Consider the following 26,123-nt stretch of genomic DNA (forward strand, 5'->3'; position numbering starts at 1 on the left):
TTGTGTGTCACCCTTTTCTCCTCGCCTTAATGCCTTTATTAATGTGTGCACCATTGTTGACTGGCCTTTCATATTAAAAATGGGATGACACATTAATAGTTGGCTTGATAGCAGTAATCTTCTATTGTTCCGCGCGCACATAAAGCTAATATTCAGTACTTAATGGAGCTCACGCACAGGATGGGGAGGGGGCGGCGCCGTAAGATTGATCCAGTGATGCGTTCACTTGTCATGCCAGCTCCTGGAATGAAGCGCCGTGGCATGCGCGGTGAATCACTTTTCTTGCAAAAAAAAACGCGCCCTCACTTCCAGTAAAGATCCCGTGGCCGCGCTCCCACCTCTTCCCAGTGCCGATGACTCCTCCCAGCAAGGAGTTCACAGCTGGATTGACATAGTGGAGGGAGGAGAAAGAAGGGATGGCTTAGCCAGTAGTTAAGATCTGTATTTAATAAGCGTTGAAAAAAAGGGGGGGGGGTGAAGCAGTAGGAGTGTTGACAGAAAAAAGAAAAAAAAAAAAAAGTGGTGAGCTCAAGGTTGAGGAATCAGGAACTGCTCTTTGCTCCCCGCCCTGCGACGCCCACAGCAATCCCGCCGCCGCAAAATAACCACCCACACCTCCGAACCGTGCACGCTCCACGCCTGTTCGACCTTCTGCTCGCTCCAAAGCCGACTTTCCAGGCCCACCCCCGACTGGGCTTATACAGCCTTCCGATAATGGGGGAAGCAGTAGCAAAACTAGGAAAAAAAAAATGAAGACTTCTTTCTCAGTTCACTTGAGAGGAAGTGCCACTGTCTGAGCCAAAAAATAAAAAAAAATCTTTCTATTGTATGCCTGCAGTATAGGGAAGTAGGGTTCCACGCCAGACTCCCCTAACAAGCTGGAATCTCCTCGATTGTAAAAATACTCACACATTGTCTCATTTTATAGTTTTGTTCATGGGGGAAAAAAAATGACTACTTTTCAGTCGCAGATGAGCACGCAAGTAAGACAGAACACACTGTACGGAAATATACTATATTAGGACACCTGTATAGCACATGACCATGAGAGAAAATTCAGAGGTTGTAAGGAAACGTACATTCTTCCACAGCGTTTCCAGAACTGGATTGAGCCAAGGCACATGCTGTACTTCTCACAATCTCACAGCACAACACCAAAGAAATATGCCGCAAAATACGGATGCATAGGTTTTGGTACCTTCTGCCAGCTTGTACTGTACTTGTATTTTTTTAAGTGTTTGCCCTCAATATTGGTGAGCTAGAACCTCTCTCAGATAACTTTGTGCGAGGGGCGGGGTACACCCCGGACTGGACGGCAGCCAATCACGCGCTGCATCTTACACAGTCAAACAGCAATTCACATTTTACACCTCAAGACAATTTTGAGTTTCTCAAAACTATTAGCATGCACGCAGGTCATTGCGTGCGGGAGGAGGCCGGAGCATCCGGAGAAAAGGCAGGCAAGCATGGGGGGGCAGTGCCGAGACTCGTACCCCGGAACTGCGAGGCAGAAGTGCTGTGCTAAAGTTTCGCAGAAAGTTGGCGAAATGTATCGTGACAACAAGAATCAAGATTTTCAAGTCTAGCCTACCCCCTAATTGTTTGATTAAGTAATAACTGTTGTATTGCATTTGACCATGCATCCATTTTCCTAGCCACTTATCCTCACAAGGGTCATGGGGAGTGCTGGAGCCTATCCCAGCTGTCAACGGGCAGGAGGCAGGGCACACCCTGAACTGGATGCCAGCCAATCGCGGGGCACATCGAGACAAACAGCCACACTCACAATCACACCTAGGAGCAATTTAGCGTGTCCAATTAATGTTGCATGGTTTTTTGGGGGGATGTGGGAGGAAACCGGAGTGTCCGGAGAAAACATGCAAACTCCACACATGCAGGTCCAGGATCGAACTCGGGACCTCAGAACTGTGAGGCTGACGCTTTCCAGCTGAGGCACTGTGCCGCTATACTGGCTAAAGACTTTATATTTTGAAATAGTATAAATAATTTCTTTTCATTAAAAAGTAATCAGTTTTAAAGTTGGAAATCTACAATTTATTTCTTCTTTTATGGCCCAAATATGGAGGGACTAGGCCCCAACTTATTTCGATCATTATTGACATTAACTGGTCAAAAGGTAGCCCATTATTATGGCCATATTAAATATTTTTGGCCCACTTGCTTGAAGTTTAGCGGCAATGTTGCACGCGTGACTCGCACGGTTGTTGTTTTGAATGATTCATATAGTTGCAGATGGTTTTACATTAGAGACTGAAAGAGAGCGTGGGTACATGTTCCAATACTTACACAGTTGGAATTGTTCTAAATGTCATGATTTTGTCACGTCATCGCTCAGATCGAACTCAGCAATTCAAGACAAGCCCTTATTGAGCATTTTAATTACGAAGAGGTGTTTTCTGGCCGCCTCCCATTTCATAACATAACTCACTCAAGCAAACGGCTAAATAAAACATGTCACAAGCAAATTCCAAACGGCTCTTCAAGGACAGGAAATGGTTTCAAATGAGCTGTGGAAATCACCCGATTTGGTTTATTGGAGAGCCGACGAGTATGACACAAAGGACAGAATTTTGCTACGTAAATCACGCAAATTCCACGACGTGGGTCAAAACTATCACTCTAGTTGCGAGCGAGGGAGGGGCCCGGCGTGGCGAGGCCGCCGGGACGTTTGTCATGGAGCCACCGGGTAAATAGCAAGGAAACAAGCTGCCATCTGGGCCCATTGATTTGCTGGTGAAAAGGCAAATACTCCATTTCTGTTTGCCCTCCCCGCTTGCTCTGCCTGCTCGGCCGGCGGAGTTTACCTTTGGACGTCGTGTTGCTGTGATAACCTCTCACACGGATGAACCTTTGGCCTTCCTTTCGTGGCCTTTTGCGGGCTTGAAAGGCATCAGGACGGCGGGGCTGACCTGCGCGGAGGGTCTTGAAAATAAAGGTCGAACGCTCCCATCACCCTGTTTTGTTCTTGTTTTTCTTACTATTGCAGTGTCATTCTTGTGGAATAATGGTGACGCAGCAAATTAAATGAAACTAAGATTAATAAATGCATAATATTGGTCAATGATTTTTATAGCTTTTCCATTATTTTACAAAATCCTACTGGAATTGAACGTTATGTATTTATATATTTGATCAAATTACATTTATTTTAAAAGAGTCAGTTACTGAAAATCCTTCATAATTCATTCAAGACATTTTTCATTCAGTTTACATCACATTTTAAAAATGTCTGTCAACCTAATGGAGTCAGCCATAAACAGAGTTTGCCAGGCCACTTGTTGCTAGGCAGAGTTCTTGGAGCATATGATCATTTGGGCCCCTTATAGGGTAATGGAAATATTAGCACACTATAAATAAACTAAAATTCATCTAACAAAGAGGAAAAAACAGCACGATAGCCTAGATACATGGAAAATATGCATACATTTCACAAATAAATCGGTGCTGTATAAACTATTTAGCGTATGTTTAAAAAAAATCTACACTTCTATTCCAGTGCCAGGTTTTTGTGATATAAACCATTTAAAACGTTTCCCCCCACCATAAAAAAAACCCAAATCATTTCAGTAGATGAAGTAAAAACAACATAAATAGGAATGTGGCTGGATTGCTGCACTGCAATGAATGTAAATTATGTGTATATATTATGTATAGTTTGCTTTTAACCCCCCCTCATTATTGCTTCTTTAAAGTTATTCTACACTTTTGTTAATTTAAAAAAAAAAAAAAAAAAAGTGTGCAAGGCTGGGGCCAAGTTGCTACAGATACAGCAATGCACTCCCAGCCAAGCCTACTCGACTACTAAAGCATACATTACAAGTAAAAAAATGAATATTTTTCTGAAATAATGTTATTATATAAAGCAGGGCTCACCAACCTTTTTGAGGCTGAGGGCTACTTCGTGAGCACCGATCATATGAAGGGCTACATGACCTGTTTGCGGCAAATTTCAGACTCAGTTCATTACACGTACATAAAATATTTTTGTTTTAATTTATTGTAGTAAATGACATTAGAGGTATTTTAAATTTTTAATTCACATAAGCAAGTCAGATTCAGAATTAAAAGCACAAATAATAGTAACAATTTGTGGCCCATGAAATTTTTAGAACATACCTTGCAGGCGCCTTATAAGGTCCTCGCGGGCTACCATCCGCCCACGGGCACTGCGTTGGTGACCCCTGATATAAAGCATTTAAGCTATATATGTATTTCTACTATGCAGTTTATTATCAGGAAAAGATTTAAAAAATGGTTTAAAAAGCCACATTTTTTAGACTTGGAACACATTTCTTTTTCCATTTATTGTAATGGCAAATTTTCGAACAAATCACTTGGCGAACCGCCTTCTGGAACGGATTGTGGTCGAGAACAGAGGCTGTAGTGTATATTGGAAACAAGGGCAACGCAATGCCACCTAGTGGGTTCAAAGCCACTCTTGCCCCCAAGGCTGTGAAATTACTCCAGAAAAGAGAACAATGACTATTATTTTAAAACGTGCATTAATTCCTATGCAATGCATACGTTTCACGATTGGATCGATGCTCCATTTGAAAATCTGAACTAAAGTAATACGAGATTTAACAATTGAATCCCTGCTCTGCATGAAATATAAATGACATACAAGAAAGAATGGGAGCACAGCGCTACCCAATGGGTCACCGTCCCAAATGTGGAGTCACCAAAAGGCGGGAGCGAGCGTCAGCTTTAATATCTCGTGTCACTGCCACCTGCCTCCTCTTATGAAATCTCTTCTTCGCGTTCCACCCACAGAGCTTCCAATGCCGCACTGTGCCCTTGAACACACTCAAATTCAAGCAGCCAGTCTAATTCCCAAACGCGAAGACCTGTAAAAGGTTTATATTTAAAGAGCAGGAAGGTATTCAGTGATCAGCACGGGTGCCCAAAATAGCTTTTGATGAGGCCTGGCTAGGTAAGTAAGGTTTCCGGGAAGATAAAGGGAACAAAAGGGAGTCTAGGCTGGGCTTCTGTGCAGCAGCCTCCAATGTTTGGCTTTGATCACTGTGGCATTTGGCCGCAGATACTTTTCCATATACACATGATACGAGCAAAATGTCACCCACTTTTTTTTTTTTTTTTTTTAATAAATACAGTCACAAGGCAGGCAGGGGATTTGTATTGAAAATTGGAAACGGGCTCACATTCTATAAGAAACTCCGCTACTAGCTGCGGAATTCAACAGTCGATCCTCTAAGCAACCTAAAAAAAAAAAATGTCGAAACTGCAACAAGGTCTTCTGGGTTTTTCCAATGTCACATGATGTAAGCAGGTGTTTGTGCCGTGCTGACAGAATATATACAGTGTCTATATTATAGTAGAGTCTACACAGTACATGAAGGTTGTTGACTTAAATCATGCATGGGTTGAACAGGTTTATGTTTACATTATGTGTGTATCTGAACGGACAGATAGTGCAAGTACATACTGTAATTTCCGACCTACAGAGCGCACCTGATTACAACCCTCACCGAGTTCATTTGTAAAGAAAATACCGTTTGGTACATACATAAGCTGCCCCTGTGTAAAAGCCGCAAGTGCCCACATTGGAACACAAGATATTTTCAAAGAAAGACGGTACACAGAAAGAATTTTCAAAGTTTTAATAGCTTAATATAGCAGCAACACGGTAGCACGAACAGGGCTGGGAAAAAGCATCCGCGGCAGCACAGCACTAACAGGGCTGGTTAAAAAAAAAAAAATAATAATAAATATACTGTGTATATATATACACACACACACACACACACACACACAGATACATTATATATTTTAAAAAAAGAAAAAAAAAAATAAATCACTGAGACGCGGCAGTAACACCAGCAACACGCTAGCGCAGCGCTAAATGGGCCGGTTAAAAAAAAAAAAAAAAAAAAAAAAAAAACATACCGGTAAAAATCATTGAGACACGGCAGTAACACCAGCGACATGCTAGCGCAGCGCTACTTGGGCCGGTTAAAACAGACAAAAATAAATAAATAAAATTACTGGTAAAAGTCACTTCCTTGGCATATATATTCCACCAGTCTCACTCTTGCCTTTTCCGCTCAAGTGCCCCCTTGCAGCCGAAAAAAAATGCACAAATTAACCGCATCATTGCATAAGTTCCTGGGTTGAAAGCGTGTGGAAAAAAAAAAAAAAAAAAAAAAGTCGCTGCTTATAGACCGGAAATTACGGTAAATAGCTTTATTACAAGTAATACATTATGTGTGATGAAAGGTGTGCTACAACATGCAAATGCATAAATTGTGTTTTCATCCAAATAGCCCACAGAAAACCAGAATTCAACAAACTTTTACCATAAGTGCATGAAGGCCCAAGATGTTTAAAACATAAGTGGAACTTTTTTCTCCTCTGTCGGAAAGAGTCTCAATATTTATCAGGAATGTTGCATTGAAAAATCCCACATTCAGTCCTTAAGGAAATTTTAAAAAGGTGCAAAAAGGTGTTGTGAGTTTTTGCAACGTCACAAACAGGTGTTAATTTTTCAGTGTTGACACGAGGCGCAGCCACGCGTGCACGAACGCAGTCGATCACGTCAGACACGGTCACACCTTCGTCATTCGATTAAAAGCACACAACGCGCATCTGTCATCAGCAGTCTGCCGGCGTGCCCTCCCACAACCGCCCCACGCCGGCGTTACATGACAACCCGTGACGTCCTTTTACATTTTGTCACATTATGGACTCCATTTTGGGGGGTTTGCGACAAGCTGGGCCTGTTGAGGGCCGCGAAATTACCAAAACCTGGTCTGGCTCGCCTCCTCGTCACATCAAGAGCCGTGCTAGATTTGCGCTAGTCACGAAAAGAGAGAGACCGAAGTGTGTTTAAAAAATTAAAACTTTTGGCAAGAGAGTGAGTTCTCATTAACAAGTGATTGACATTAATAACAATATTCCACGTCGACTACTTCTATGTACTTTAAAAAGATCACCTCCCAAAAAGAAAAAAAAAAAAAAAAAAAACAGTAACACCCCTGTGTTTGACATCTCTCCTCTCCATTAGTGCCCCCATCACTGCCTCTCGCAGACCCCCCTGCTCCTCCCACACTCTTCCCTCTTTGTGCATTCCTCTGTGAGTGGGTGGAAAGTGCAGTGGGGATGTGGGAAACCCTGAAGGGCAGGGGGTGGGATGGGGGCGGGGGCGGCGGTTACCTCTTCCAAGACCAAGACTATGTGTGAAAATCAAGGGGCCCTCTTATGAGTCAGTCTCTCCCTGCATAGCTGCGACGTTGCATTCAAATGTGACCAAAATATTAAAGAGTTGAAAGACTGCTACACCCCCCCCCGACCCCCACTACTATTGTTTTGTTAAGCATAGTTTCCCCCCCTCAGCTGAAAAGGTTTCCCACTTCAATGAGGGCTGCATGTGGAAGCCACATTTGGTGAGAGAAGGACCTCTGCTGGCTGCATCCTGCTTCGGCATTCTTGCTATCTTTCCCTAAGCTTGCAAGTAAAACCTCAACCATAAACCTTCAAGAAGGTATTATTTACATCCATCCATCCATTTTCTTAGCCGCTTATCCTCACGAGGGTCACTGGGAGCGCTGGAGCCTATCCCACCTGCCAACGGGCAGGAGGCAGGGTACACCCTGAATTGATTGCCAGTCAATCACAGAGCACATGGAGACAAACAGCAGCACTCACAAATCACACCTCGGGGCAATTTAGAGCATTCAATTAATGTTGCATGTTTTTAGGATGCGGGAGGAAACCCGGTGTGACGGTCTCTTTGCGTGTATTGAGACCGGAACATTTCCCAGCAAGCGTCCGTCCTACATGTCCAGAGTTCCCCTGTTAGTAACGCATACGCATTCATCACAGGGAGACTTTTCAGCACGGGGGGAGCGCTCAGACCGTCACACCCGAGTACCCGGAGAAAACCCACGCAGGCTCGGGGGGAGAACGTGCAAACTCCAAACAGGCGGGGCCCGGATTGAACCCCGGTTGATATTAGCCAGGCTGTATTCATATTGCCTAATAGTGGCCTGGAACTTGGAGGCAAACGTGCGCATCCTGACTTGCATTTCACAGCTCCCGCATTATTCATTTAAGGGGTCTAGTTATCTCACCAGCGAGTGTATACCTGACTGGAGTGGGTGAGTGCGTAACAGCGGCCTGGATATTGCCAGTAAATGTACACCTTTTAGACAAATAGATGGACATCATATCATATTTTGCACTATACAGCACAACATTTTCACTAGTCATCTTGCCAGCAAGTGTATGCAGTCATTGCGGCAAATGTCCTCATTGGGATGGCTATTGTCATCTTGCCAACAAGCCAGTATACGACAATTAACTCTATCTCACTGATGAGTGTTCCCATCTCACCTTCAGCGTTACCTTTTGTCAGCTCACCAGTAAGTGTAAACGTAACAGCTGGATGGATTTTGTTGTTTGTGCAACAGTGAGCCGGATCCCACCAGTGAGTGGGCTCCTTCCACTCAGCTTTTGTCTGTCTCCTCTCCCATGTCGCTCCGCTGACGATCTCTCGGCAAGTGCGGACACCGGCACCCCTTCATAGCTACATCAGCAAACAAAACAATTTTTAATTTCACTAAATCAATGCCACTCCCGAGTCACACAATCATTTGTATACAAGTGATTAAAAAGTCCATGTGCGTCATATTTTATATTTTTAACTTCTGGAACTGTGGACTTTGATCAGAATTTTCATTATGGCAAGTCACTAGTCAGCACCACGGACTGACACTGCAAAGTTCGCATCTCGTGCGAGCCACACAGGTGCTATATGACTCGCTAGTTACACTATATTAGTGGATAGTTTCATTTCATTTTTTGACTCATCGTGAATGTGATGATTTGAGATCTGTATTGTTTGTTGTTGTTCACATTGAAGACTTGTGACATGTAACTGCATACTTGGGAAGTAGAAAATCAGCACGTGGGCAGCACCAACAATGTCACACTGCCAACGCTCTTTGAAACATTTGCTCTGGTTTAACTTTTTTTTTTTTGTTATTGTTTTGTTGCGAGTAAGCACGCACGTTTTTTTTTTTTTTGTTTTGTTTTTTTTTAACTGGGATCTGTGGACTTGCAAGTGTGGGATGGACGCAGGAAGTGGTGGGCGACCAGTAAAGTGCGTTTCCCCTTCCTGTACGTCTCTCCCTGAATGCCTTCTGGCTACTAATGCGGCTCAAAACTACCCACCACACACCCACGGGGTCACCGGGAGATGGCAAAAACTCGCTTGGAATTGCAGGACTACCACTTTAAATGAAGTATTGCCTTGCTAAACAAAAAGGCAGCGGGCGGTATTAACTTGCAAAGAGACCCAACAACTGCAAAAGAGCACATTTGACCCGTGACCTCAATGTACTGTAAGTGTTGTGTCACACAATTACTGTGTGTGTGTGGGGGAGGGGGCTCATTTGCATGCATTCAACTGTTACCATGTGGATCTTTATTTCATAATTAAAACATATTTGGTGACAAATCAAAATGGACACCACAAGAATGTAAAATTATTTCCAAAATTTGAATACAATGAAAGAAAGGCACGGTGGGTCAGGTGGTAAAGCGTTGGCCTCACAGTTCTGAGGACCGGGGTACGATCCCGGCCCCGCCTGTGTGGCGTTTGCATGTTCTCCCCCCGAGCCTGCGTGGGTTTTCTCCAGGCACTCCGATTTCCTCCCACATCCCAAAAACATGCAACATTTATTGGACACTCTAAATTGCCCCTAGGTGTGATTGTGAGAGTGACTGTCTCTATGTGGCCTGCGATTGGTTGGCAACCGATTCAGGGTGTACCCTGGCTCCTGCCTGGTGACAGCTGGGATAGGCTCCAGCACTCCCCACGACCCTCGTGAGGATAAGCAGCAAAAGAAAATGGATGGATGGATGAAAGAAAGCCATAGGATGGTATAGTTGTGTGGCAGCGATAGCGTTGTACTCAAATATACAATGACATTGCTTACTGCATGACTATGATAGGATGCTTTTTTTTCATTAAAAGAAAAAAAACATTTTTCTTTTATTGTGGAGCAGGAATAGGGAAAGTCAAGTATTATCAAAATTTTCTAATAAAAAAATGTCTTGTATTGTATTTCACAAAATGTATTAACAAAATCTCTCTTTATAGTAGATTGTATGGTAAAGTAGCATTTTATCGTCGATCCTTGATATAGTTGGAACAAACAGATGGCCAAAAATAGGGTACTTTTCCAAGAGGACATTATGTTTATTGAAAAGTTACACAAAAATATCAAAATTTCCACCCTATAAGCCACGTGTTTCCCCCCCCCCACACACACACTTTCAACCCTGCGGCTTATGCGGTGATGCGGCTAATTTGTGCATTTTTCTTCTAAGAGCCGCAAATGGGCCACTTGAATGAAGAAGGTAAGAGTGAGTGAGACCGGTGGAATATATGTGCCGAGGAAGTGACTTTTACCGGTATTTTTTTCTTTTGACCAGTCCTGTTAGCGCTGCACTAGCGTTAGCACCGCGCTACCGTGTTGCTGCCACGTCTCAGTGATTTAGGTATGTTTTTTTTTTTTTTTTTTTTTTTTTTTAAACCGGCCGTGTTCGTGCTACCGTGTTGTTGCTAGGTTAGGAAATGACGGTAAATTAATAAACAGTGGTTACTTTTTGCATTTAAATATAATATGCAATGTAGTATAACTCAGTGGTTCCATTATCCACGGCAGGGGTTACCAACACGCTGCTGTGGGGGCGCATGGTTGTACGAGGTTACCACTTAAGAGGTCCGTGAGGCATGTTGTAAAGACAGCACAGGTAACAAATTGTTATGATGATTACTCGTGCTTTTAAATCTGACTTGCTTACATTAATGACAATTTTTAAATGTTGTAAATAAAGTATTGATATACTTGTAAAGTATAAGTATATTTTGGAAGGCTGCCACAAACAGGTCACGTAGCCCTTCATGCGTTCGGTGCTATCTATGGTAATGTAATGCAAAATAAAATTACATAAAACATCTACCGCACTAAGGCTGTGGTTACATTATTCTTTGAAATGTGATAAAAAAGGTCAAACGATATGAAAAAAAAATCTACCAAGCTATCCAAAAATTAAAAGAATCTAAACCATACCAATTCAATTATTCACTGAAATTTAAATGTTATATAACGTGAAATAATGTGGGAAAAAAAATTGCGGTTATATTTTTAAAAATTTCTGTGGAATTACATTTGAAAATAGCATTTCTTCCTCCAGAGAACGGATTCATTTACTTTTTTCTTTGTATAAAATCTCAATTTGGATGCAAACCGGCTAAACTGAATTTCTGCGCTCTCTTTATCTTTAGTGGAGGAAAACACTTCTCAAAATTGCGATCAAACTTGAACAAGAACAAACCCGCGCGCACAAGCACGGTCGGACACGGTGCGACGTAAACCTCCAGTTGGCCGCCGCAATTCATGTGATATTTCTGCCTTCCTCTTTCAAGTAGCGGCCCGATATGTCTATTTCGAAAAGTGAGGTGCCAAATGTGGCACTTCTTCGTGAGTCAGTATTCCGACGCTTCCTCTCTTAGCCCAATCTGCCACTTAATACACGTGGCGCAGACCACACAACACAGTCACACATGCCCATGAGCAATGTTCCCGTTGCCGTTGCCCCCTCTCACCCACCGCCCTCCGGTCATTCAGCTCATCTGTGCAGAAGAACAGAGAAAACACGCACACACACGGTGAATCACAGTGACTGACGGGGTCCAAATAGCACCAGACGAGAGGTGTCGCGTTTAAGCGCGGTACATTCTATTTCCGACGTCCCGAGTGCGCACCTTCTCATTATAGGACACGGGGCGATGCCGACAATGGACACGTGGTAATGACTCCTTTTAAATGTCGCACGCAATGTATCCTCTCATCCACGTGTGGCATTTGCGCCGGGAGGCCGAGCTCAAACGGATGATGACCCACGCGGCGCACTGAATTAGGTACGCCCGCAGATGTGCGCCTCACCTGATTGTTAATAATTGATCCAGATTCTGGAACTAGAAACCATAGACACGAGTTGCATATTCATTGTGGTTTTCCCCCTTAGGGCATTCACATTACAATCTTTATTTTTAAAAAACAGCAACTAAATGAATATTAAAAATAATTAATAAAGTGGGGAGGATGGATGGATGGACGGACATTGGTATACAGTACTGCCCATTGATATATCAATCGGGAATGACTCACCAAGTCTCTGGTTCGAGGTGTTCGATCTTTTCTTGCCTCCATCACTGCAAACGGATTTCATTCATCCCAATCACGGTATTTTCCGGCCCACAAGCCGTGACTTTTTTCACATGCTTTCAACCTTGTGGTTTATGCGGTGGTGAGGCTAATTTGTGCATTTTTCCCCCCCAACGGCCGCAAGGGCGAACTCGAGCGGGAAAGGAGATGAGACCGGTGGAATATATGTGCCGAGGTAGTGACTTTTACTGATCCTGTTCGCGCTGCGCTAGCACTGTGCTAGTGTGTTGCTGCTTTGTCTCAGTGATATTTACCAGTAAGTTTTATTTTAACCAGCCCTGTTAGCACTAGCGCCGCTCTAACGTTAGCACTGTGCTAGCGTGTTGCTGCTGTGTTACTGGCGTGTCTCAGTGATATTTACCGGTAAATTTTATTTCAACCGGCCCCGCTAGCGCTGCACTAGCATGTTGCTGGTGTTTTACTAGCATGTCTCAGTGATATTTATCAGAAAGTTTTATTTCAACTGGCCCTGTTAGCATTAGCGCCGTGCTAGTGTTAAACTCTTTGTAAATATCTCGTATTTCAAATGCATGTTTCAATGTGGGCACTTGTACCTTTTACACAGCTGCGGCATATGTATGTACCAAATGGTATTTCCGTTCCAGATGTACTCTGTGAGGCTTGTAACCAGGTGCGCTCCGTAGGCCAGGAATTACGGTAGCTTCAATCGCAGCCAAATGTAAAACCATAGAGTGACCGAGGTTTGTAGCGCCGCATTTTTTAAAATACTGACTGTATTGATTGATTTGCTGTGTTTCACAGTTAAAAAGAAAACATGACAACGCTAAGTCATACATGGATCAGACCACAAGACAAATTTAGTCTTTGCGATTACAGTATCGCAGGCTACTGCCATAAAATATTACCACATCTTGGGCAAACAGTGGCAACTCTGCATGACGCACGTTCCGATAACACCAAATCCCGTCTTTTACGATCGCTGGGTTTTAACTTGTCAAAATCAATCACAGTGAGAGAGGTGGAACCGAAAAAGGTGACACTGGTCAACACTATTGGACACACATTATCATGGAGACGACAACATTGCGCCGCAGCAATTTATTGCGTGGAGAAGAAAAAAAAAAAAAAAAAAAAAGAACAAAACAGGGAGAGACGAGTGGTGGTCAACGCCAGCACACGGAAGACGAAGTTCATTTAAGGATTACCGTCATTTTTGGCCTACATGGTGCGACTTTTTTCACACGCTTTCAACCCTGCGGCTTCGGCGGTGATTCGGCTAATTTGTGGATTTTTTTCTAAAGGGCCGCAAGGGGGCACTCGAGCAGAAAAGGTAAGCGTGAGACCAGTGCCAAGGAGGATATGTGCCGAGGAAGGGACTTTTCCCCGGTATGTTTTTCTTTTTTTAACCGGTCTTGTTATTGCTGCGCTAGCGTGTTGCTGCTGTGTCTTAGTGATTTTTACTAGTATGTTTATTTATTTATTTAACCCGGCCCAGTTAGCGCAGCCGCCGTAGCGTGCTGCTGCCGCATCTCAGTGACTTAATGTTTTTTTTTTTAACTGGCCCTGTTAGTGCTGTGCTACCGTGTTGCTACTGTGTAGCTGCCGTGGTAGTTTTTTTTTTTTTTTTTTTTTAAACGGTATTTTCATTTATGTTTCCCCACCAGGCCTGTTCGTACTACCGTGTGGTTGGTATGTGAAGCTAAGCTAGGGTATTAAAATTTGAAAACTCTCTGTTTAAATATCTTGTGTTTCAATGTGGGCACCTGCGGCTTTTACACAGATGCAGCTTATGTATGTACCAAATCCTTTAAAAATGTACTGAGTGAGGCTTATAATCAGGTGTGCTCCGTAGGCCGGAAATTACGGTACGTGAGGTATGTTCACATACTTTTAATATGATACAGCTTACAAGTAGGCAACAAAGCGTAGCCTAGCAAGCTAATGCTAGCATAACATTTTTTACGTAAACGTGCCGGAATTTGGTTGAATCAGTCTCTAAAGTTGTTGTATGTTGACAACGGCGAGAACGGAAGGTTGTTCACCATACACAGCCACTGTCAGAGGTACTACAACGGATACTACAGTACTAGAGCCAATAGTACTTAGTCTTTTCATTTTTGCATCACAGGGATATCATAAGGGCCAAGAGGTTTTGTCGTTGCCAACAAAATAAGTCAGGCCTGATCTGGGAAATCGGCTGCGATATTAAAAATCGGGCCAATATCAGCGCTAAAATCCTCTAGTCTGATCTAGGCCTAACACCCTATCGGCCTGATACGCGAGAGGGATCCGCACCGGCAGCTGCACTCCTCACACAATGACACACATTATTGGCTTCTTAATGGGCGGCTTAGTAGCACTCCAGTGTGGAGCGCCCCCACAACACAACATTCCCAGAGAAACACTGACCAAATGGATCAATGTCTGACTCCTTGAGCCGGGGCCTTAAAACACGCGGGATGCAGAGGACGCCCGATGTGGTCTCGGTACTGCCTCGTTCTTTTCCATCCTCGCCTTTGGAGACTCCTACAAACACACACACACACACACCTTCTCCCTCCCCCACAACCACAATCTGTCCACCTCCACAGTCCGCTTGTGGACAAAGGCAGAATAACAATGTGGTCCTCTTAAAGACGTACCCTTGCACGGTTTATATAGCATTCATAACATTTCAATACACTTATTGTATCTGTGTATTCCTGAGGTAACGTGATGGTTCACCCCATCACTAATAAATATTGTAAGCAATACAGATTATGTAGGTCAGCATGTACTGTACACTCTAGATATGGTTATATTACTATTAGATTTGGGTAACAGCTACTAACTCATCATCATCATTACAAAACATACTTTTTATCAAGTACGTATAAACATCCGCAGCTTCAACCTATTGAAATATTTTAAAAAGGTTAACGTGTATAATTATAAAATGGAAGTTACATCAAAATTTAACACACATTTTTAAAGTTCAAATCTCTAAATTTTAAAAACTAATTTCAATATTTTGGTGGCACGGTGATGCGACTGGTTAGACCGTCGGCCTCACAGTTCTTAGGACCGGGGTTCAAACCCCCGGCTCCGCCTATGTGGAGTTTGCATGTTCTCCCCGTGCCTGCGTGGGTTTCTTCCAGGCACTCCAGTTTCCTCCCACATCCCAAAAACATGCAACATTAATTGGACATGCGAAATTGCCCCAAGGTGTGATTGGGAGTGCGGCTGGTTGTTTCCATGTGCCCTGCAATTAACTGACAACCAGTTCAGGACTTACCCCGCCTCCTGCCCGTTGACAGCTGAGACACGCTCCAGCACTCCCCGCGACCCTTGTGAGGATAAGCGGAAAAAGAATATGGATGGATGGAAATTGCCTGTAGGTGTGATTGTTAGTGCGACTATTGTCTGTTTCCATGTCCCTGCAATTGACTGACAACCAGTTTAGTGTGTACCCCGCCTCTTGCCCGACGTTATATTTCCTATCTATTTTATTTTTCTTGTAAATATATCATTACATAATGAATTTTCTTTTCTGCTCTTCCAAATAACTACAATTTTTGTTAATTTTCTTTGAAAATATCAAGTCTAAAATATTTTTTTATGTAAATATTCATAAAGAATGTAAATGTTTCCGTCATATTGGCAGACAGGAGAACCAAAGGTTTTCCTCCTTCCAGTCTACAGGTTGTGTGAACCTGTTTGTAGATAGATACGTTTGAAGTCTGCAATTCATCCATTTTCTTCACCGCTTATCCTCACAAGGGTCACAGGGAGTGCTGGAGCCTATCCCAGCTGTCAACGAGCAGCCAATTGCTGGGCACAAACAGTTGCACTCCCAATCACACCTCAGGGCGATTTAGAGTGTCCAATTAATGTTGCATGTTTTTGGGATGTGGGAGGAAACCGGAGTGCCCGGAGGAAACCAACGTAGGCACGGGGAGGACATGTAAACTCCACACAGGCGGAGCCGGGATTGAACGCGGGACCTCAGAACTGTGAGGCCAACGCTTTACTAGCCAAGCCACCCATCTGCAATTTAATGTGTTTATAAAAAAAAAAAAAAGATAATTTTAGTAAAAGATGAAACATGAAGTTCCGTTAACACTGTGCCGGGTTTGAGCAGAACAGCATTGCAGTACTGAAGAACCATTCCATTATATGTGCTGTGGAAATGGTACAACTGCGATCGGTCCATTGGATTTTACTGTACGTGATGCATATATAAATCAAACTACTATACATATAGTTATAACACGTCCATATTTCTGACCAATGGGGTGCATGACAACAGCAAGGCTCTGCAAAACTGCGACTGCAGAATAACAATCACAACTGCACACGCACACAAAACACGCGGTCAATGAACTTGACTGAGAAGCCCACTTTGCCTGGTAAAAGCTTTGTTTGCTTACAGCGCCCTCTTGTGTCCAACAATCCACAGCAATGCAGAAAACGGAGGAAAAAAAAAAAAAAAAAAAAAAGAATTAAAAACAACCAAACCAAAAAGATTTGAGTTCGATGTCCTATGTGGTTATTGTAGCAGATGCATTTGCGACACAATACTGTCACATGGGATGGTTTCGAGAGGGGATCACGTGCAGATTCTCACCTGCTCAATGGGCCGAGGAACCACAATGGAAACGACCGCGACGCCAGCGCAGGAAATGCTGGGGGCGCGTGGGCGGCGCAAGTGTCGAGAAAAGAAGGCCAGTTCACACGTGAGGGCTTCTATTTTTAAAACAAACCCCCTTTGTCTTAACTCTCTGGTCGCTTCGCTCGGGTAACAGCTTCTTGCAAAACTCCACCAAAGGCAAAAACAATCCTAAATCGTGCAAATGTGCGCATGACAAAAATGCACATATTTCTTCATATAGACAAGTGGCAGAGGCTACCATAAATGTATACACACACACACACACATGCACATCTGTGTTCTGTATATAGAACCATCCATTTTCTGAGCACCTTATGCTCACAAGGGTCGCGGGAGAGCTATCTTCGGGGAGAAGGCGGGGTACACCCTGAACTGGTTGCCAGCCAATCACAGGGCACATAGAGCCAAACAACCAATTGCCCTTCCAATCACACCTATGAGCAATTTAGAGAGTCTCCAATTAATGAATGTTGTTGGGATGTAGGAGGAAACCAGTGTGTGTGTATATCCATCCATTTTCTTTACCTTTTATCCTCACGAGGGTCACGGGGAGTGCTGGGGCCTATCCCAGCTGTCAAGGGGAGGGAGGTGGGGTACACCCTGAACTGGTTGGCAGCCAATTGCAGGGCACACACCGAGACAAACAACCAGTCGCAGTCACAATCACACCTTGGGGCAATTTAGAGTGTCCAATCAATGTCGCTTGTTTTTGGGATGTGGGATGAAACTGGAGAGCCCAGACGAAACCCACGCAGACACTGTGAGAACATGCAAAATGCCACACAGGCGGGGCCGGGATTTGAACCCAGGACCTCAGAACTGTGCGCTTTCCAGCTGATTCACCATGCCGCCATATACACATATAAAACTGGGTACCACAGCCAAATAAATTACTCAAGACTACTGTTACTTGAAAGTACTACGACTCCAGTAAAAATACAAGGTAGTCCTCTTAAATAATACTTGAGTAGGAGGAAGTAATGTGAGTAACTTCTATGTCAGAGAATGAATGTCAAATAAAAGGAAAGTACTGTACAACTAAATGAAAAGTGGATGTGCGGGTGTGAGCGAGATTCGAACATGTCGTAAAAGATGCACGATTTACCGTAAGGCAAACCAGTTTACAGCCACTTCTGACAATAAAAATACAGCTAATATGGGCATTTTGTAACACTTAATTTGGGACACTGAAACCCTCTTAACTGCTCTAAACGAAGAAGACTCTACATTTTGTTCAGATTCTAACATGCGCAGCCAAAACACCCAAAAAAACATTTGAAACTTACCGGCAGCGGGGTTTTCAATTTAGAAGTTCGGCGTTTTGTCCGAGGTTTGGGAAGAATGTGAGAGGAATAAAATGCATGAAAACTGCTGCTTTTTGCCTGAAATTTAAACACAGTGGCGCGCCATTGCTACGTAAGCACATTGATTACTGGGCTGGCACCTTTGCAGGCGAAGCCCAATAGAAGACGTTTGTTTGGTCATGTGACCACCTCGTGCTGTTTGATTGGTGAGCTGGAGTTAAATGTCATGAGCGGTTATACCTTGTTTTAGATTGGCGGTTAATGCGAACATCGTAATATGAACAGATTTCCACCCCCACTCCCAAAAAAAAAAAAAAAAAACCCTACACAAACAAAATATGAATGACCAATAACTGAAAAGTAAAATTAATATATTATTAATCAGTAAAATTATTGTTTATTTTAACATGAATGTTTAAGTAAAAATATGCTCTATCTATCTATCTATCTATCTATCTATCTATCTATCTATCTATCTATCTATCTATCTATCTATCTATCTATCTATCTATCTATCTATCATCACATTTAAGTAATAATAATATATAATAGTTTTCAGCATTAATGAGTTGTTTCCACTAGATGGCAGTGTCGTCTTTGTGGTGACTGATTATTTTATTTGGCAAACTAGAACTCGGTACTGTACTGTAGCTATATATCCATCCATCCATTTTCTTTGCCGCTTATCCTCACGAGGGTCGTGGGGAGTGCTGGAGCCTCTCCCCGCTGTCAAAGGGCAGGAAGCGGGCGACAAACTGAACTGGTTGCCAGCCAATCACAGGGCACATGGAGACAGACAGTCACACTCCCAATCACTCCTGGGGGGCAATTTCGAGTGTCCAATTAATGTTGCATGTTTTTGGGAGGGGGGAGGAAACCGGAGTGCCCGGAGAAAACCCATGCAGGCACGGAGAGAGCATGCAAAAGCCACACAGGCGGGGCTTGGATTTGAACCCTGGCCACCGGGACTGCGAAGCCAACGCTCTACATCTGCGTCACCGTGCCGCCACCTGCGAATATATTTTTCAATATATTTTTTCTTCATATTTTGCTTTTCTTTTTCTCACAGTTAAGGATCTTGAAGTGCAGCACCGTTATGACTTTTGCAGATGTTTATTATGCAGGCACGTGCACAAATGCACTTCATCATGCATAACATTGGAATTTATTTTTGGACCATTTGCAGATAGTTTGATGTTTTTATTGTGAATATATAACCTAAAGAATATGCGAGCACGTTTGAATAAAATGGGAAATGTAAAAACTGAAATAAAAACGGCGTGAAGGTATTTACAATAAGTTCTGGCCTTTTAAATGTGAGGCAGGGAAAAGTACTTACTTTTCTTTCATATAAAAGAAAGAATTTTGATGTATGCAGCATCTGCGTGTCCTCCAAAGATTTATAAGTAGACTTCATAAATAGACTCAAAGCGCATAATTAAAATAAGTCGACGCTTAGGCACTCTCCACGCCACGTAGACGTTTAACCGTGGAAGAATTAAGTCAATTTAATGTCTAATTCTGTTCGAATTCCCTCCGAAACTGAAGCGTAAACAACAGCTGCCCCGCGTTCATCAGGTCATGTCATTGTTTAATTCCTTGTTCCCGACGATTGTTTCTGTTTTGAAGAGCAAACAAAAGTCGAAGGTGGACTCGGGACGTCCGAGAGGTTCTTTGGCTTTAAACCTCGGGCCAAAAGAAACGTCATCCAAAAACATGAATGTCGACTTCATCAAGGACTCAAAGTCACGGGGACGCAGATAAAAATCTCAATGCGCCGTGAAGATTTGTTTTTTCCCCCCAATGCGGTCCATTTATTGAGGTTAAGTCAGGCCAAATGTGAAAATATTGTGATATTCATTTGAAACCTTTGCTCGACAGGCTTGATAAAGGATACTGATTTCACTAATAAGTTAATCGTGAACTAAGTCCACTTTTCTCTCAAACGCAGTGGTCGTCCTTTCCCGAACCTTTCCCAAAGCTCTGCACTAACTTCCTGGGTCACGGTCAGCACGGAAATGCTTCATGTCCATAGCATCCAAAATATTAACTTTCAGAGCTTGAAGTACATATATTTTGTGACAATTTATGACATTTTTGTGACACTAAATGACTTTCAGCCTATTTTTATATTGTGAGTGTATGAAAAGGGAACGCTGAACATCCATAAAATCCCAACTATTTGGACCAATCTTTCTGATGCAGTGGTACCTCTACTTACAAACGTCTCTAGTAATGAAAAACTCAGGTTACAAAACACCTCCGGAAAGATACTGTCTCTTGTTACAAAGGAAAATTCAGGTTACGAAAAGCAAAAACAGGTACTGCTATTCGCAGCCCCCAAATTCCATCCATCCATTCATTTTCTTTTCCGCTTATCCTCACAAGGGTCACAGGGAGTCCTGGAGCTTATCCCAGCTGTCAACGGGCAGGAGGCTGGGTGCACCCTAAACCAGTTGCCAGGCAATCGCAGGGCACATCCAGACAAACAGCCGCACTCAAAATCACACCAAGGGTCAATTTAGAGTGTCCAATTAATGTTGAATGTTTTGGGGATGTGGGAGGAAACCAGAGTGCCTGGAGGAAACCCACGCAGGCATGGGGAGAAGATGCAAACTCCACACAGGTGGGTCCGGGATCGAACCCGGGTCCTCAGAACTGAGGTTTACCAGCTGATCCCCCCCCAAATTCCACCAAACGTAAACATCCTGTATCTTGGTTTTAAAGTGACGCGATAGAGCTGTTCTCCCATTGGCTATCGCCCGGCATTTTCCCCGCATTCCATTGGCTAGGAGGGGTGTCAGTCTTTACCCATGTTGCTCTTCGTTTCCCTTCTAAACTTGGGCGTCACCGAATCACATGCTAGTGCTTTCACATGCTAGCGTACATTGGTAAAGTCCAAGTTTTTTGCGAGTGTTTCATTTGTTTTTTGAGAGTTTATTCATCTTTCATCTCCATCTTCCTATCGTCCCCCAACGCCAAAAGTAAATGAACATTATTATTATTATTCTTTACATTACATACCGTAATTTCTGACCTATAACCCACAACTTTTTTCCACACTCTTTCAACCCTGCAGTTTATGCGGTGATGCGGCTAATTTGTGCATTATGGCCACAAGGGGGCACTCGAGCAGAAAAGGTAAAAGTGAGACCGGTGGAATATGTGTGCCGAGGAAGTCACTTTTACCGGCCCGGCCCTGTTAGTGCTGCGCTAGCCATGTTTCAGTGATTTTTACCAGTATGTTTTGTTTTTAACCGGCTCTGTTAGCGCCAAATGGTATTTCCTTAAATGTACTGGGTGAGGCCTATAACCAGGTGCACTCTGTAGGCTGAGAATTGCGGTACTTTGAATGCATGTTTTTTGAGCGGGGTTGGAACGGAATAGACTATTTACATGTAAAAAGCGCTTCTACTTGGGAAAAAAAAAATCACGATATGAAATGACTTCCGGAACAAATTAATTTCATAAGTGCAGGTACCACTGTATTTTAAGACGGCGAAGTGGGCATACAGAAATATGTCCAAGTATTTTATTTATTTTTTTTTTTGGGGGGGGGGGTGATCTAATCTATGTCAGGCTTTTTTTCGCTACAGTGCAGACGAGTCGCCCAAGTGTTTCTAATGCGATCGTTCGATTTCCCCGCCATTTCCTGCTTGACCAAGCGAGTCTCCAAGAGACTCCAGAGTAGTTTCCAGGCCAGTGAGATTACGGTCTAAATGTACTGTGAAAAAAATATTTTAACAGTTCAGAGGACCGAAAGCACTCCAAATTGTCCGTAGGTGTAAACCGATGTCAGGTCTGCTGTGCAAGTACACTGATCTCCATCCCAATGCGCGTGTGTGCATCTGTGCGTCCTTGCAGGTGCGGCATGTTGAAGTCCATCAGCAGCTGCGTCGCACATTCGATCAGCCGCGCTTCTCAAGATGCCTTCGGACTCCGTCACGCCACCAGGAAAAGGGCCGCAAAGTGGAGTTTGTACAATTAACTAATTAGCCATAAAACTGATATCTTTTTTTATTGACATTTTTCCTTTTTGTATCCAATATTCCTCAAAAAGCGGCTTCATCACGTTGTAAAGATGCTTCATTTGAGCTCAATGCTGACCTACTGGTGGAATCAGGTGTGCCCTTGTAAAGTAACACTAAAATATTAAAAAAGGTTCTTTTTTTTAAGGAGTACTTAGTATTTATGACATGAATCACGTGTAATTAACATCAGGTCATGGCTTGACTTTGGCAGAAATAGAGGAAAACTACACTTTTGGGTGAGAAATGAGGGAATGAAGCCTGATCGTGAAGATTTGCTGCTTAAGTTGCGGTAAAACAAATACGAACGCCGCTTTGCTCGCGAATGAACTACGGAATCTTTTTGGAAGGTGGCGCTCAATTTGTCGGGGTTCTGTCTTTGCAAGCGTCGAAAGGGGAAAGGAGGATGAGGAGTCGGTGGGGGCGTGCAAATGGAGGTGAGCTCCTGGAGTGCAGGGCAGTGATGGGAATCACAGGGCGAGGCGAAGTTGTACCGAGCCCGGTAGGATGGGGGTCTTCGCCAGAAATGCCACCCTGGCGTAAGTGAATATGTGGACATTTGTCATTTTTTTATTCATTTTCTACTCTTTGCTGTTTCGTGGCGGTCCTTCTTTTTACTATTCCGGATACGTTGTGGGTTTTTTTTCGGGATTGTGGTAGAAACCGGATCACAGGCCCTGTTTAGCCATCCAACCATTCATACTCATATTCACACCTGTAGACAGTTTGATGTCTTCACTAGTTTGGAATAAGCAAGCACCGCACCGAAAGGCTGAAGCTGAGATTCAAACTCTCAACCTCGGAACTGTGAGCCTAAGATGCCCACTACTACAGTAATGTGTTGCCCTACATTTAAATTCCATCCATCAATTTTCTTCTGCGCTTATCCTCACGAGGATCGTGGGGAGTGCTGGAGCCTATCCCATCTGTCAACGGGCAGGAGGCGGGGTACACCCTGAACTGGTTGCCAGCCAATCGCAGGGCACATTGAGACAAACCGCCGCACTCACAATCACACCATGGGGCAATTTAGAGTGTCCAATTAATGTTGCATCTTTTTGGAATGTGGGAGGAAACCGGAGTGCCCGGAGAAAACCCACACAGGCATGGGGAGAACATGCGAACTCCACACAGGCGGGTCCGGGATTGAACCCGGGACCTCAGAACTGTGAGGCCAACGCTTTACCAGTTTATCCACCGCGCCGCCTCAAATTAAAATGGATATTTCTAATGTCTGTTTTGACTGCGTGGTGTCTAAGTTAAACACATTAAAGGTTTTGTGTTATATAGTTCAACCAAAACACGGTTCTCGACCACAATCCGTTCCAGAAGGCGGTTCGAGAAGTGATTTGTTCGAAATCCGAATCAATATTTCCCTTTAAAATTAATGGGAAAAGAATTAATGCGTTCCAAGGCTAAAAAAAGGGCTTTTTAAAGCATTTTTTTTTTAGTTTTTCCTGACAATAAACTGTATAGTGTGTTAGGTTATTTCCTGGTTTTTACGGGGAGTTCGAGTACTTGATTTTTGTTCGAAATCAGAAGCAAAAAAAAGTCTCAAAATTTTCGTTTGAAAACTGATTTGTTCGAGAACGGGGACGTTTGAGAACCGAGTCTTCACTGTTGTCTTTTTGTTTGTTTTATTTTGCACTTTATTTGGTTTACTCTGCTGATATTTTTCATATTCATCCACAGTGGTATTGCAAATGAGAAATTGTTCACCATTATTGCCTTCCCCGGATAAATAATGGTTAAATACATCAGAAAAAGTAGTACAAATTGCTATAATTTCACATTTGGTAATACACAAATTTATGAACAATGTGTACGTAATTGAGATGCATAAATGAACAAAATATGATCTTACAAGTATTGATATTTTGCAGATGCCAAATTAATTTACAATCTTAACCGTAGTGTTTGTTTTTGCGCATAAATTTATGGAATTGCTATCCTAATAATGAAAAATGTTCTGCATGACATGACACTGCAACTTTATTGACCTTTTTGTGTATATTTTCAATATTAAATACGGGAAAAAACCAAGGCAAACAATTTTCAGACAGCATATTTGCGGTGGGTCACAAATGCCGGCGGATTCCGATTTTTGCGTAAGCGCAAGGCTTCCAGAATAGGTTAAACAAAGACAAGTATGCACTAATAGTGAGTGTGTTCTTTGAAATAAGCCCGTCAGAGTGACAATTGAGTGGACCAAAGTCGGGCCAAACTAAAACCCGGTAAGATCACGTCTAAATCTTGACACAAATTATACCCCTGGTCTACCGCAATTTTTGGTGGATTTGATCAGGGAACAGGAAGTTTGATACTGAGGTCTGCTGACAAAGTTGCCTGTTCTTATCACAAGCTTGGATTTGCATTTTTTTAGGTCGTATTAAACTAAACAGATGTTCATAAAGCAAAACCATGCTATGGTTTGGTTCGTAATAGTCAACATTTGTTGAATGTTTAGTTTGATGGTGAATTTCAACCGCCTGACTGGATCCGTACGATTAACCGATTACCGTAATTTGCGACCTGAAAGCCATGACTTTTTTCACATGCCTTCAACTCTGCGGTTTATGCGGTGATGCGGCTAATTTGTGCGTTTTTTCTAACGGTCGCAAGGTGACACTCTAGCGGAAAAGGTAAGCGTGAGACCGGTGGAATATATGTGCCGGGGAAGTGACTTTTACCGGTCTGGCCCTGTTAGCGCTGCGCTAGCGTGTTTCTGCCTTGTCTCGGTGATTTATAACAGTATGTTTTTTTAAACTGGCAACGTGTTAGCGTTAGCAATAGCATTAGCGTGGCGGCGCTAGCATTAAACTCTCTGTACCGTTTTTCTTTGTAAATATCTCGTGTTTCAATGTGGGCACTTGCTGCTTTTACACAGCTGCATTGCATTTATGTACCAAATGGTATTTCCTTTACAAATGTACTGGGTGAGGCTTATAATCAGGTGCGCTCTGTAGGCCGGGAATTACGGTCCATAGAGCAAACTCTTCAAGTCAACTGCCATTACATTTATTTTCATATTGAAGAAAGTTTAGAATCCTAATATTTCTACTTCATTCTTAAACAAATATGTTGTTGATTTGAAAAATTATGCCTAGCTATTGTTTGATTGATTGACGAGGAAAATTCAAATGAGTTGGATAACATGCGCAATCTAAAAAGAGTAAAATAAAGTACTTTTAACCCCTCCCTCCACACACAACAGCAAACACACCAAATTGTTCCACAGGCAATCACGGATAGCATGCGATGCAAACGCTTTCTTAGCACTTCAACTCAGTGGGCGTCCCGAGCGGGCCCCCGGGGCCCCCGGGCCTGCCAAACAGAAGCGCTTTTTGTTCACACAGAGGACACGGCGAGCCCGGATTCCGAGACCGTGGCTCAGCGTCTGTGACGGCCACACGTCATCGCCTTCTGGAAGAATTGGAGAACGCTTCCCAGACTGAAGACAGCGAGTGGGCGGGCAGCACACGTGCACACATAAACGTACGTGACCCACGGCTAAATCGCAGTTGCGCTTGATGTTAAATGACCCCTGACCTCATTTGAAGGTACTGCCATGGTACCGTGTAGCTGACACTGCCTGGTTTTAGTTGGTCTCAATGGTATTTATTTCATCACCAAGTGCTTAGAATTGTTGACCAAGTTCTTAGAATTACACTATTTACTGATAGATAGATAATAGTATCATGACCATTTCAAGTACTTTCCCCTTCCCTTCTCACGCAATGGACTATTCCAACTCATTATTTTTGAATGACTTGATTCAGGAAGATGGTAGCAATTAGCTAAAAGTTGTTGGTGCGTTGTGAGGAAAATGCAGGAGAGTTATCCCAGTGGAGAGGAAAAGCCAGTCGGAAAAAAAAAAAAAAAATTCCCTCAAAATTATCAA

At 43.1% G+C, this 26,123-nt stretch overlaps 1 long non-coding RNA gene across 2 annotated transcripts in view; it reads right to left on the minus strand.

Moving 5' to 3' along the window:
• Positions 1-18,317, minus strand: part of LOC133503508 (uncharacterized) — a 46,366-nt gene extending 28,049 nt beyond the window's left edge. The window contains exons 1-3 of one of the 2 annotated variants that reach the window (XR_009795750.1): positions 18,177-18,305; positions 11,816-12,028; positions 10,352-11,683 (exon numbers count right to left, since the gene is read on the minus strand). This is a non-coding gene — a long non-coding RNA (uncharacterized LOC133503508). Of the gene's footprint in view, positions 1-8,385; positions 8,567-10,351; positions 11,684-11,815; positions 12,029-18,176 lie in introns of those variants that run through there. The other variant, XR_009795751.1, reaches the window with a different exon arrangement.
• Between the last annotated feature and the right edge of the window lie 7,806 nt (positions 18,318-26,123).

This window comes from Syngnathoides biaculeatus, chromosome 7 (genome assembly GCF_019802595.1).
Source record: "Syngnathoides biaculeatus isolate LvHL_M chromosome 7, ASM1980259v1, whole genome shotgun sequence".
Taxonomy (NCBI): domain Eukaryota; kingdom Metazoa; phylum Chordata; class Actinopteri; order Syngnathiformes; family Syngnathidae; genus Syngnathoides; species Syngnathoides biaculeatus.